At 30.0% G+C, this 13276-nt stretch overlaps 1 long non-coding RNA gene across 1 annotated transcript in view; it reads right to left on the bottom strand.

The window, feature by feature from the left end:
* The window catches only part of LOC139426642 (uncharacterized), a 116436-nt gene that overhangs the window by 35621 nt on the left and 67539 nt on the right, over window positions 1-13276 (bottom strand). The window lies entirely within an intron of this gene.

The following is a 13276-nucleotide window of genomic DNA, read 5'->3' as shown; positions in this document are numbered from 1 at the left end:
TGCATTAAGACATTAAGGCCTATAATAGCGTCATAAGGCATCATATCATTTTCTACAACACATATTTCAGAAAAACAATTGAAATCATCAATTTTAATACTTTCTTTAAAATAACCTAATGGAGTCACTATTGATTTACCAAATCCGTTTAGAGTAGAATTAAATGGAAATAGTTCTTTAGAGTTTAATTTATTAAAAATTGATCTTTTGATTAAAGTGACTTGACTTCCTGTATCAATCGAAGATTTCACATTTAAGTTATCAATTATTACCATTTTAAGCAACTTTGGCTCTACACTAACATTTAAAGTAGCAACCTCCGTTTTTGCATTTGATTTTGGACATTGCGAAGCTTTGTGTCCAAACGCTTCACATTTAAAACACTTTAAACCCTTATCTTTATGTATGCAATATTTTGAAATATAATTTCTTGAACCACAATTTATTATTAAGAGTTTCAACATCAGTATTATACCTTATCTTTTCATTATTATTTTCATATTTATTTTTATTCCTATTTGAAACATCTTTTCTTACATTATACCTATCATATTTTGCTTTTGTTCTATCATAAGAATTATATTTACTATCAAAGTCATGTTTTGTTTTGATTTTATCGAAAGCACTTTTACTCTTTGCAGAATCACTTTTTATTATTTCATAGACTTTAAGTTTCTCTTTAAATTCGGACAAATTTGTTTTCAACCGTACAAAACAATTTTGTTTTCATATTTATCATTAATCCCTTTAATTACATAATGCATAAAAGCAGCAGCATCTATTTTTCCGAAATTACAGATCTCTTTCATCTTTAAATAATATTCTTGAGCGGATTCAGAATCCTTCATTCTACGTCTATTCAAGAGATCATGCAAATTAGCAGAATTAATTTCAAAAGAAAATTCATCAATCAAAGCTTCTTTTAATTTTTGCCATGAATTTATTTCCGGTACAGTTCTGACAAATAAAGAGGCGTTAACACCAAGAGATCTTTCCGCAAAAATAAATTTTTGTAAATCAGACAAATTAAACAACTTTGAAATATTTTCGAAATGTTCGATCCGATGAACAATATTTTCATGCGATTCTGCATTATACTTAGAAATAGTACTTTCGATATCAGAATAATTAATAGCAACATTTTGAAATTCGAAATTTCTACAGGAATTATTTTTATCTTTTAAACACGAATTACTGTTTTTATTTTCATTAATGCACAGCATTGAAAAATCATTCTCTTTCTTTTTAGTTAAAGTTTCGGTTTCATTTTGATTGTTTATGTCTTCCATGGAGTTTTCGTCTGACTCACAGGAGCTAGACGCGTAGGCGTCATTAACGATTTGAGAGAGTTTTTTCAAATCAGTTAGCAAGGTCAACATGTTTGTTGCAATTTCTGTTTTACTGCCGTCATATGAAATATTTAGAATATTGGAAACAGTTATTAACTGGTTTAGAGTGAACTCTTTTTCGATATTTTTTAATTTATTTTTAAATTCTTCGCTATCCACAATAAAATTGAAACCATTAAAATTTCTTAATCGTTTTCTGTTTGACCGATCGCCTTCTACATCGAAAATAAACTTATGTAGAAGTTTTATTTTGTCAGTCTTAAAATTCTTCAATGATTTGCTTACTTGCTTAATATCGTTAAGAATCATTTTAAATCAATGAATAGAATGTACAAACCCCAATTGTTGTTGCAGATATGAGCTTAAACAAGAAACGAAAGTTTCATCATAACGTCTTTCGGTTACTTATTGTTCACGAGAATGAAAAGTATTTGTTTCGAGGAAAATGAAAATTGTTTTCAATTCAAATTGAAATTTCTTCACAGTTCAATTTTTTTCACTATCAATTTATTCATAATCCAATTTTTTCATCATCAATTTTTTCATAATCCAATTTTTTAATCATCCAATCGTTTCATGATCCAATCGTTTCATGATCCCACTTCTGAAATTTGTGGGGACGGCATGAGTGGTCGTCTTAAATAAAAGACACGTTTTTAAACAAAAACATATATATTGAAGATTAAATTTACATAAGGACGGACGATTAACAATTAACGATTAAATACGAAAAAAAATAATAAATGAGAGTTCGTCTGAAAGTTTAGTATAATAATAACTTCTCTTTCGAGTGCATATCATCACGTCTTTTTCGGTTCTTTGTCCATCGCGCTCTCTCTTTCTGGGAAATCCCCACTGCTTCCTCGTCGTGCACAGGGATCAGCTTACGGCTTACATTGACTGGCGGTACTTCTAGCTTACGTATCTGAGAACTGATATCAGGTTACAGCACAGGAACTGGCACCATAGAGAACTGAGATCGGCTTTGTGTACAGGAGCTGGCACCACACATTCGGCCCTCCTGTATCTCGCCTGGTCCTCCAGCGACTCTATAAGGAAAAAAAAAGAAAAAGCAGAGCAGACTGAAAAATATAATTGATATCTGAAAATTAAATGTTTTAGGTTAATAACGTTAGGTAAGAGTGTATCAGTTCAGGAACGTTAGGTAAGAGTGTATCAGTTCAGGCACGTTCACTCTTCCATNATATTAATATATATATATATATATATATATAGATAAATAGATAGACAGAGTGAGGTAGATTCAAAGATCTTAGTGAAAGTGTTATTTTAAAACCACTCAAATTAAAATTTTTAAGAATATATTATGGTACAGTTAAGTGTCGAACATTGATTTGAAAGACTAAATCAAGAATTCTTTCAATGCAAGTATAATCAAAGACAGAAGTGTACACACTTACGCATCATTAAAATTAGCCAGACAGCTCAGAATGAGCCAGCGCCTACCTTTAAATTTCCTTCCGCCCAAGAACATAAGTATAACTTTTGTAGGAGTTCAGAAAATAGGATAAATTGAAAACTGGTGCCAAAACTTATGTTTTATAGATTTTTAAATGGATTAAATATTCACAACTGATAACTTAAATTGGTAATGTTTAACTGTTCAAAACTGAGTAATGTATTAATAAATTTAAAACTGAATTTTAATTTCAATTTGTATTAGGAAATCTATTAAATTTGGCACACGATACCGAGAATACGATTTTCTTATACCAAATATCTTTATAGTACTGTAAAATAAGACTTTTTCTACCAAAAATTAATACCCACGATTTTTTTCTTCATAGAAAACTTTGTTTTGTTATTATAAATGAGACCTGAAAACTTCCCTATTCTCATGTGTACTTTTTTTCGCTTTTTTGAGGGAAACGGGTGTGATTTCAGAGGGAGAAGGGAGTATATTTTTCGTGAGAAATATTTTTATACATCTTCCCATTGAATTTAATGAGACCAATTCCATGACGAACATTTTAATAGTTTGAAAGTTATAAAGATTTTATGTATAAAAAGTGCAAATTTGTACTTGAACCTATTTACGCTTCTGATATTGCTATCTAAATCAATGAGACATTGTTTTCGTTGTATTCGTGTATTACACACGAGTCAGTAGAACAAAAAGTTTCATAGTTGAAATAATTTTTAGGTTTAAACAAAACTTAACAAGGAGTGATGTATACACTTTATATTGCAATCCAGAAACTATCCGAACATGTAATGTAAATTTTCCGATGCAATTGTTCACGTAATTATATGAGAACAATCCCAAGCCGATCGGACTAATAGCTTAGTAATTTTGCTCCTGCTCTTATTTCCACATCTTTTTATACAGACGAGTGAGGTACTGTTTCCTATGTATTTTTTTCTGGTTTAATCAAATGAGACAAAAACTCAAATCATAAAAGGGTTGATATTTTAAAAATTTAAAAGATAGTACAGAGTTGGGGAGCTTTCAGGTATCACTTATATAATTGCATTTTTTTCCGAAAGAAACACCTCTTTTTTTGCTGTAATTATTGGACTATTAAATCAGAGCGAAAAAAATGTCTAGAAACTCTAACATTATATTCAGAAACGAATTTCTGAGAGAAAAGAAATAACGTGTGAAATTAGTGTTCGAGAAGGATAATATCTCTTTAAAGTAACCCAGAACTGTATGTAATATTGAAAAGAGATTATTAAACTTTTTTTTTATGTAATGGTGGGAATAATTTGCAACATATTGTTCGAAATTAATTTACTGAAAAAAAATTTTACCCCATTAATTTTAAAACTTTTTATTTAAAGTTTTTCAGTAGATTTTAGTAAAACTTAATTTATTGTCACGCATGCTAACCCTGCTGCAAAATCTTAATGGGGGAAAATTAAGGGAAATCTTTTTTTTTTTTTAGATATAAAGATTAACGAAGGCGTCGATTCAATTAACAAAAAACTAACTCGCATTTAAAAATAACTTTAGTTTTCAGTATGACTTTTATAAAAGTAATGAGACTTTTATTTGTTTTCTGTTTTAACTTGAACTGAAAATGGAAACTCTAATCATCCCTCAAATACCTTGCTGAAAAATTTAACTACCAAAATTTTTTCTATTGTAAATCCTTTGACACGAAATATGTAGCCACCAAAAAATCAATTTACGCTTATTTAGTACTGATTCAGCAACAATTTCTTTTTAATGATAAATACGCCCCCTAGCCTCGGATATTATGGGAATCAATCCATTTCTAGCAATAATTTTATTTCCTATGAGCTGCACAATCAGTCTTCCCGATGAGCAAACCTAGTGCGTTCTCCAGATGTGGTATCCACTCTTTCAGGACCACCACAATGGGTGAGATACCGTTGGCCATGTTAATTTGGACGTCTAGTTTCTGCCACACTAGATGGCAGCACCGAGACTCTATTAGCAATACTAAATTCACAGAATAATTTTCTGTTGAATCCTGAAAAAGTTTGGTTCTGAATCCCTGAGTTACTTATACAATATATTTTATTATCTATATATATATTTCTCTTACACGGCGACAAAAATAAGCCTCATTACAACTCCCCGAATGGCAACGCTTGAAAATCGACCAATGATTGCAACTAAAAAATGTCACAGGCCAAATCTAGTTGAGGTGGCTCAACATATAGCGCTTTTAAAAACGGAAACTGAAATAACCAGGGAGAGTATTTGGATTTTTTGTTATTAACAAAGCCCTTAAACTTTCTCAGTATTTGTTCGTATTTAGTATTTATTGCAAATTAATGCTTAGTTTCTGCAAGTTTTTCTTTTGTATGTCAAAGTTCTAAGACTTATACTTATGTTTTTAACAAAGTTGTGAATCGTTCATGGTTATTATTTTTTAAAAACATAATGTTTTGTTTATGCAGGTTTTTCCATTGTAATTCACTTATTTGAATTTTTAATAGACTTAATTATAGCCAAAATTTTAACCTTTTTAAAGAGATATCAGTTATATAAATTTTATCTTAAGATTTTATACTAAAGCACATTTCTAATAGGTTTAACGAATTACATGTCATTTATTTGGATACAAATTAATTTTTATAACTTAGTATTTACTAAAAAGATCTACTTTTTTTTTAAAAAAAAGTTGTTATATGGATTTGAATGATTGTTTTGAATTCTTAGAATTTTGTGCATTTGCAATGTACCTAAGTTAGTAGCCAGCGAATCGAGCATAAAAGATTGTGTAGCAATTTTCGGGGGTTGGCGAGCGTTAGCGAGCAGGGGGCGCAGCCCACTAGTAATAAATATTTTCAAATTAAATAAGATGTTCTAACAAAATTCTAAGCAAGATGACACGTGTATTTTTTTAAGGAACAGAAAATATCATTGATATTTCTATATATATCCGCAAAAGAATAAGGAAGGATTAGAATATGAAGTAAAACCATCATTATATTTATCTCCCATCTCCATAACTCATTCGATTGCTTTACAATGAGGTAATACACACTGATTTTAAAATAGATGACTAATCGTAAATGAGTTATGAGGTTATTTTTAACTTGAATTTTTTTTTAATTACAATATTTTGTTACGCAATTTAAAGATTTTTGTTCGTCTTACGGTTTACCTCTTTCAGACTCTTTCTTTCATAGATACGGGTTTCCAATAAGTACGTAACATTTTCCATTTTTTCCTTTTGTTCCGTTTGCTTTCTCTACTATTTTAACATCTGACTTTGATTTTAAATCCATTTGATCGCTTTGCATTGAGTATGTAATAATATTTGCGTTTCGATCAGCATAACCGCTTTCAACTCATGTAATAATTTGTACTTTTAGCCAAATGATGATTTTTGAATTATAGATTAAGGTGTAATGAAAGTTTTATAAGATTTTTAAAGGGGATTATAAAATATATTGTGAGTCTCAGATTTGTATGAGACTCTTTTCTTAAATTAAAGATTTAATTTATCCAAACACATAATTTCCAGAAAAGTTAATATTTATGAATTATTGTTTTGAAATTTGAAATATTGGAATTTTCAAAAAATAACTTTTCTATTTCTCTTAAAGTGATTACCTTTCTAGAAGTAAAAAAATAGTCATTTGTGTCTAATTAAATTTTTTATGCCAATTATTACATATGTTTCATTAAATCAAAACTTTTAAGCAATTGCCGTTGTTTATACGCAAATTTAAAAGCTTAAAATGTAGGGCTGAGTCTAAATTATTAAAAACACCTTGCTTTAAAACTTTATCTTAACCCACCCCTTTATCTTTCTTCTCAACCCAATCTCAATGATATTAATACTGATTTTAAAATAACTCCCTTCATTTTAATGTATTCAATAACTTCATTTTTAATTTTTAAATCACTCAAACATTTACATTTTATATTATGTATTACATTAAAGGTTAAAATATGTAAATCTGAGCAGATTTTCAGTTGTCAACCTGCAACTTTATTTAATTCTTATACATTTATTACTTTGTTGATCGAAAATAAACTTTGTATAATTTTCTTAAGCAGTTATATGTTCAAAGTTACTAATTTTGTAAAATTTAGTATCCTTTTATTTTTAATAATAGTTATTTTATAATAAATATTACAATGTGACGATTACACAAACCATAGAGAAAACTAGTTTATGAAATAACTAGTCAACCTGCAACTTTATTTAATTATTATATATTCTTTATTTAATTACTATATATTCTTTATTTAATTATTATATACTTCGTTGATCGAAAATAAACTTTGTTTCATTTTCTTTAACAGTTATATGTTTAAAGTTACTACTTTTGTAAAATTTAGTACCTTTTTATCTTTCATAATAGTTATTTTAGAATAAATATTACAATGTCACTATTACAAAAACCACAGAGAAAACTAGTTTATGAAATATATTGCTTCTGCAAAACCAATACATGTTTGGCCTTTACATACATCATATATAATTGAATTAAATATAAGCTTACCTCCAAATGAATATAACTCTTAGAAGGTAATTTTTAAATTGATTAAAAAAATAATTTTTGTAAAAATAATTTTTATAAATATTTATAAATAATTAAATAAATAAATCGCCTTCAGGACTAAGTTTCATGTTTCAAATGTAGGAAAGGAATTGTTAATAAAAATTGAATAAAATATGAACAAAAGAAAAATACAACAATATACCTAAAGAAATAGTATAAAAAATAAAAATAAAAATGTATTTAAAAATATACTGAAGGCGGTGAAGACAATCAGAAAAATTGCACAAAATTTGAGCTCATTATAGTAAGTTTCCTGACAGAATGCGAATAAAGTGTTTGATTTGAGAGTCAGCCTGTAAGTTAGGACCACACGGAGCACCTTTCATCCACCGGGCATATCTTATTTCTATCCTAAAAAGGAGCACCTAAAACTCTAGGAAATTTTCTATGTGAGGCATTTATAACCAGATTCAAGCAAACAAGTTATCTTCTCCTACACCCTATGGATATGCCACCTACACTGTCTCTTAAAAATGATGCCCCATCCCATAGCTATCAAGATAAATACAGATAAAGCAGAGTATTTTGAAGCAGTGAACATTTTTCCCTTCATTAAAAGGAATCGGTTGAAATGATTCGTATGGATAATTGGGTATCGTCCAGAGATATTTGGGTATCGTTCATGGTCTAGAGTAGGGATGGGCAAACTACGGTCCACGGGCCAGCTGTGGCCCACCGGAAGGTTTTATCCGGCCCGCGGATAGAATTTTAACTTATCAATTAGCGGCGAGTAATAACAATATACATAATGTATCCATTTTTTTGTCTACTTAGTTTAAAGCTATTTTTGTTCTTTCTTTTCCAACAAAGTACTGATGACCTTTTTTACTTTTTTTATTTTTGTGCCACAAAACATAAATTGTTGGAAATAGCTAGATAGATAGCTAGACTAGCACAGACAGATTCAATTGGTAAAATGTTGAAAGCATAATATCATGGAAGAACGACATGTCGTTCTTGCATGAGAAACAGTGTTCAGCCAAGTGTCAAATATTAGAAGATACAGAATGGCTTTCAGACTTGGCATTTTTCACAGATTTTCTTTGTCATTTGTCATTCTGTTAAGATGCAAGGGAAAAATCAATTCATCGATAATATCTGGGCCCATCTCGAAGCTTTTAAACTGAAGCTTAATCTGTTTGATGGGCAGCTAGCTAAGAACAACTTGTCTCTTTTCTCGAGGTTATATTCAAAGACATCACAGTAAATAAGGAAAATCTTAAAAATTATGAAGATGGCTTGAAAAAACTCCATTTTGAGTTTAAACGCAGATTTCATGATTTCAGTGCCATTCAAACAGAATTAGATATTTTTACCATGCCTTTTAATGTAAATTATGAGACAGTGTTGTCGGATTTGCAGCTTGAATTAATTGAGTTGAAATCTAACAATCATCTGAAGCAGTTGTTTCTAAATATGACAAAATTTGACTTCTACAAATCATTACCAAAAGCTAGTTTCCCAAATTTAATATCTCATGCCCAGAAAATCAGTGCTATGTTTGCTTCATCTTATATACGTGAACAAGGGTTTTCAACTATGAACCTTAGAAAAAATCATTTCAGATGTAGACTAACAGGCTAGCATTTAGCCTCGTTCCTTAAAATAAGTACATCTCACTTCGAACCTCAATATAAGGAACTTTTAAAAAGTGAAATCGCAATTTCATTCATCTCTTTAAATATTTAAATTAAAACAAGTATATCGTTTTTTTTATTTTAGAAGTTTTTACTTAGCCCACGAAACTTTTGTTTTTCGATTTTGCCCTCAACCAAAAAAATTGCCCATTTCTGGTCTAGAGTATTGGTTGCTTGAGAGGGAAGAACAAATTTTAAATTTTTTTTATTTTATAATACTAGAAGGAAGGTTCATATCGATGTCATTAAAATGATTTTTTAAGTGTTGTTTTTCATCAAATTAAAAAAGTAAAGAAAATTTTAAAATAGATTTTGAGAAAATATTGAAAATTGCCATTTACAATGAGGGTGTTTGAACCACCTAAACCTCTTCCTAATCTACGTCCCTGCATCCACCGCGTTCTATTTTTGGCATTCATGCGCCAGTTTCCTTTCTGAATAGCAAATAAGTGCCTTCACTGATTTCGTGCATCTCAATTTGCGTTTTCTTATTTTTTTGCTAGTTCATGATTTATAAGGAAGATATATTTTGTTGAATCATCATCGCTTTTCAGAAAAATGAACCACCTGAATTTGTTCAGCTAAATTTTATGTATTTTCGAAGATATGTGTATCTGTAAATCTTATATAGATTGAAGTTACATCAAACGTTGTTGATTTCTATCCCACGAAGAATGACGCGGTGAATTTTCGTTCGAAATGGCTATTATATAGGGTTTTTTCAGCTTTGGCCAAAGTCTTGATCTCGGAGCCTAACGTGAATGTTGGTCTAGTTAATGTTTCATTCATTGATATTTTGTAATTTATTGATAACAGTGAGAATTTAATGAATCCTTTTAATTGTACAAGGATTCGTTTGCAAACATTAGACAATTTTAAATATTTTGGAGTATGCTATTATTAGCAGCAACTATCTGGTGTTGCATACCTACTGTTGCATTGTATTTCTAAGTAAGCAGCAATTCGAAATCTCACTCTTACGCAAGAATTCTACGTACGTATATCTTGCGTAGGCGTTCTTACGTCAGTGTGCTGCCTTAAGAATTTATTCTTCAATTTTTCATTCTTCTGACATATAAAATTACATTCATTAAAATGGTGTAAAAAATGTATACCTTACAATTCAAAATTATTTTAAAAAAATTAATATTTTCGAAACTTTATTTTTTGCATGGAATTATATTTGGATAAAAGAATTTTATAATTGTGTGTATAAATGTTTACAATTCGCTTAAAAAATTCTCGAAATATAGTGAAATACGCATAAAAGTAAAATTCACATTAAAGGATCCAAACTCGCTATCACGACAAAACTATTGGGACCATATTTCCCAGATTACGGCTACCCCCTTTAATTTGTGGGTCAGAAATCCGAATCCGTCCACACAAAAAAAGGTGTGTTTATTCAGAGAAAGTACATTTTTTGTGCTTGATTTCGTAACCTAAAATATCGCCTGCACTTATTAATCAGCATATTTGAGGTCACGCCCTCGAGCCATTAAGATTGAGTCCTAGAATACGAAAGTATGATCATAAGTAATTCAGGGTGATCCTTTTTTTTTTTAGCACTATACATATATGCATACTAGGAATGTCTCGATTCTTGAGTTTCGCATTTCAAAATACCGGATGTTTGATTTTAGTTTCCTGACTAAGAGGAAACAGCTGGAAATCGTTTTAAGTGTTTTGGTTTTAGACTACTTTTAAATATTAGAAGAGGAAAAAAAAAGAATCGTCGACGGTTAATAATAATGCCTAATTTTAAATCAATCAGAAAAACTATTTTTATTTGACGATTGAAAAAACTAATTGGCATTGGGCAAAAAACTGCCCCTACACGTTCAAAAATTTTAGTGCATCTCAGCGTCAAAAACAGCGCCAACTGCTTTACAGCAAAGTGGTGTATTGAGAAGCCGTACACAGTTTTTGGATCTAGCGTTTCACTGCACCAATGCTCTTTTAATACTACTTGGTGTAAAGAAAGGAGCCGACGCCATTTTTTGTTATTTAATAGCACTAAATTTTTAAATTACAGTTAAATGAGATACACTAATTATTAAAATAAAATTACTTTGTAAATCAAAGGTCCACGTAGCACAGAGAGATTCTTAAGACGAATTCTAACTATGCATAACAGAGCTGAAGCTGATAGAAATTAAGCGTTATAACATCAGTCAAAACAGTTCTTAGAGATTTAAAAATTAAAATATAATTATCCTTATTACTCACTAAAAACGTACATAGAAAGTTATTATTTTTTTTTGATGACTTTACACCTGAATGGAGTAGTGAGAAGCCGTACACGGTTTTTTTGATCTAGCGTTTCACTACACCAATGTTCATTAATACTACTTGGCGTAAGGAAAGTAGCCGACGCCATTTCTTGTTATTTAATAGCATTAAGATTTTAAATTACAGTTAAATGAGATACACTAATTATTAAAATAAAATTAGTTAGTAAATCAAAGGTCCACGTAGCACAGAGAGATTCTTAAGACGAATTCGAACCATGCATAACAGAGCTGAAGCTGATAGAAATTAAGCGTTATAACATCAGTCAAAACAGTTCTTAGAGATTTAAAAATCAAAATATAATTATCCTTATTACACACTAAAAACATACATAGAAATTCATTTTGTTTTTTTGATGACTTTACACCAAAGTGGTGCAGTGAGAAGCCGTACACAGTTTTTGGATCTAGCGTTTCACTACACCAATGCTCTTTTAATACTACTTGGTGTAAAGAAAGGAGCCGACGCCATTTTTTGTTATTTAATAGCATTAAATTTTTAAATTACGGTTAAATGACATACACTAATTATTAAAATAAAATTAGTTTGTAAATCAAAGGTCCACGTAGCACAGAGAGATTCTTAAGACGAATTCTAACTATGCATAACAGAGCTGAAGCTGATAGAAATTAAGCGTTATAACATCAGTCAAAACAGTTCTTAGAGATTTAAAAATTAAAATATAATTATCCTTATTACACGACTAAAAACATACATAGAAATTTAATGGCAATTTTTTTTTATGAATATCAGAGTTACAAATGACTACAAATTCTCACCAGCTTATTCCAGATTACGCACGAAATACTTGTTAAGAGACTCTACCAGAAAGTGCAGTACCCAGAAAGCATGTAACCTTACGACAACCTTGTGTCGAGATCTTCTTTTTACTGTCACGAAAGTGTTTGCATTAAAAACCTTTTTTCAATGAAGCAAAAATATTGCAGTTGTAAACCCTCCATCGTAAAGGGGTTAAAAACTATTTTTTAAAGCTTTTTTAAAAAGTATTGTCACTTAGTACCATAATGACGTTTTAGCTGACTTCACTTTAGCGATAGGATCAAATTGCATTGTCCGTTAAAATGACAAGGTGGATTTTAGCTGAGCATGCAAGACTTTGCGAAAAGAAATCTTATAATTACCAAGATTTAAGATTATTTTCACCGTGAGGCTAGCTTCATTAAGGGATTTTTTCATGCTTGAAAACCCTAAGACAACCTCGATTTAAGGTTTTTATATAAAAGGTTGCTTTCCAAGGTTTTGGTTTAGGGTAATGTGCGTAGAATAGAGCAGATTGTCACAGATCTCGTTTTAAGATAATAAGGTTTACACGTAAACCGTATTACAAACCTTTATAGATTTACATTAAAAGGTTTTTGTTGAGTGAAAATAAACCATATTTTGCTATCTGGGATATTCTGTCGTTCTCTACTAAAACTGCTACTTCACTAAAATAAAATTATTCTGACTCTATTTTTACGAAAAAAACAAAAAACATTACACTTTATTTTAACACAAAAATGTGTTCTATAATATCACCATAGAAACCGATGATACAAACTCTAACTTGCAGCTTACATACACTCAAATAACAAATAAATCAAAGTCGAGCTTACAGCTTACATATACTTAAATACCGAATAAATAAAATCTAGTACTTTTAACAATACTCGCGATATTCTACTTGGCGTTTCTTGATGTTTAAAGAACGACAAGCATGGTGTTTACGGAAGTAAAAATAATTCTCGTACGAGGTAAAAGTTTGATGAAAGATTATTAAATTTTAAGAGCTCAGATTTAAATTACACCCTTTAAATCGTATATGAATGCTCGATTTGGTGTTAACCCGAAATAAAGTGTTTTTTTTACACAACTTGTGGTGTAATATCTTTCAAAAAGATATTACACCACAGTTTTTACAATGCTGCAGGGATTGCTTAAGTTTCAAAATAATAGCACAAACGGGTCTGGAGTTTTAAGAAA

The sequence above is a fragment of the Parasteatoda tepidariorum genome, chromosome 10 (assembly GCF_043381705.1).
Source record: "Parasteatoda tepidariorum isolate YZ-2023 chromosome 10, CAS_Ptep_4.0, whole genome shotgun sequence".
In the NCBI taxonomy this organism is placed as follows: Eukaryota; Metazoa; Arthropoda; class Arachnida; order Araneae; family Theridiidae; genus Parasteatoda; species Parasteatoda tepidariorum.
This window is presented reverse-complemented; position numbering and strand designations above follow the sequence as displayed.